Consider the following 2,198-nt stretch of genomic DNA (forward strand, 5'->3'; position numbering starts at 1 on the left):
TTTATGATGATACTCACATGTTTTATACACACTTTATGTCATTATTATGCATTTTCCAGCACTAACCTATTGACGAGATGCCGAAGAGCCGCTGTCGTTTTCGCTGTTTTTGGTTTCGTAAATCATACAAAGGAAATATTCTCGGAATTGGACGAAATCAACGCCCAGGGTCTTATTTTTCCATGAAGCTTCCAGAAGACCGAAAGGGAAACGAAGTGGGGCGACGAGGCGCCGCCACCATAGGGCCGCGCGGCCTGGGTGGGGCCCGCGCCACCCTATGGGGTGAGCCCCTCGTCAGCCCTCCGACTTCGCCCTTCCGCCTACTTATAGCCTTCGTCGCGAAAACCCCAGTACCGAGAGCCACGATACGGAAAACCTTCCAGAGACGCCGCCGCCGCCAATCCCATCTCGGGGGATTCAGGAGATCGCCTCCGGCACCCTGCCGGAGAGGGGAATCATCTCCCGGAGGACTCTTCATCACCATGATCGCCTCCGGATTGATGTGTGAGTAGTTCACCCCTGGACTATGGGTCCATAGCAGTAGCTAGATGGATGTATTCTCCTCATTGTGCTATCATGTTAGATCTTGTGAGCTGCCTATCATGATCAAGATCATCTATTTGTAATGCTACATGTTGTGTTTGTTGGGATCCGATGAATATGGAATACTATGTCAAGTTGATTATCAATCTATCATATATGTTTTTTATGTTCTTGCATGCTCTCCGTTGCTAGTAGAGGCTCTGGCCAAGTTGATACTTGTGACTCCAAGAGGGAGTATTTATGCTCGATACTGGGTTCATGCCTCCATTGAATCTGGGACAATGACAGAAAGTTCTAAGGTTGTGGATGTGTTGTTGCCACTAGGGATAAAACATCAATGCTTTGTCTAAAGATATTTGTGTTGATTACATTACGCACCATACTTAATGCAATTGTCTGTTGTTTGCAACTTAATACTCGGAAGGGGTTCGGATGATAACTCGAAGGTGGACTTTTTAGGCATAGATGCATGCTGGATAGCGGTCTATGTACTTTGTCGTAATGCCCCGATTAAATCTCATAGTAGTCATCGTGATATATGTATGTGCATTGTTATGCCTTCTTTATTTGTCAATTGCCCAACTGTAATTTGTTCACCCAACATGCTATTTCTTATCGGAGAGACACCACTAGTGAATCGTGGACCCCGGTCCATTCTTTTACATCTGAAATACAATCTACCGCAAACTCTGTTCTTCACTGTTCTTCGCAAACAAACATCATCTTCCACATTATACATTTAATCCTTTGTTTACAGCAAGCCGGTGAGATTGACAACCTCACTGTTAAGTTGGGGCAAAGTATTATGATTGTGTTGTGCAGGTTCCATGTTGGCTCCGGAATCCCTGGTGTTGCGCCGCACTACACTCCGCCACCAACAACCTTCACGTGTTCCTCGACTCCTACTGGTTCGATAACCTTGGTTTCTTACTGAGGGTAAACTTACTGCTGTGCGCATCACACCTTCCTCTTGGGGTTCCCAACGGACGTGTCGACTACACGCCAGCAATGCTTAGAGCAGCAAGTTTTCCCTCAGTAAGAAACCAAGGTTATCGAACCAGTATGAGTCAAGGAACACGTGAAGGTTGTTGGTGGCGGAGTGTAGTGCGGCGCAACACCAGGGATTCCGGCGCCAACGTGGAACCTGCACAACACAATCAAAGTACTTTGCCCCAACTTAACATTGAGGTTGTCAATCTCACCGGCTTGCTGTAAACAAAGGATTAGATGTATAGTGTGGAAGATGATGTTTGTTTGCGAAGAACATTAAAGAACAGAGTTTGCAGTAGATTGTATTTCAGATGTAAAGAATGGATCGGGGTCCACAGTTCACTAGTGGTGTCTCTCCCATAAGATAAATGGCATGTTGGGTGAACAAATTACAGTTGCGCAATTGACAAATAGAGAGGGCATAACAATGCACATACATATCACGATGACTACTATGAGATTTAATCAGGGCATTACGACAAAGTACATAGACCGCTATCCAGCATGCATCTATGCCTAAAAAGTCCACCTTCAGGTTATTGATGGCGTGTAACTCACACGTTCGTTGGGAACCCCAAGAGGAAGGTATGATGCGCACAGCAGCAAGTTTTCCCTCAGAAAGAAACCAAGGTTTATCGAACCAGGAGGAGCCAAGAAGCACGTTG

The sequence above is a fragment of the Lolium rigidum genome, chromosome 7 (assembly GCF_022539505.1).
Source record: "Lolium rigidum isolate FL_2022 chromosome 7, APGP_CSIRO_Lrig_0.1, whole genome shotgun sequence".
NCBI lineage: Eukaryota > Viridiplantae > Streptophyta > Magnoliopsida > Poales > Poaceae > Lolium > Lolium rigidum.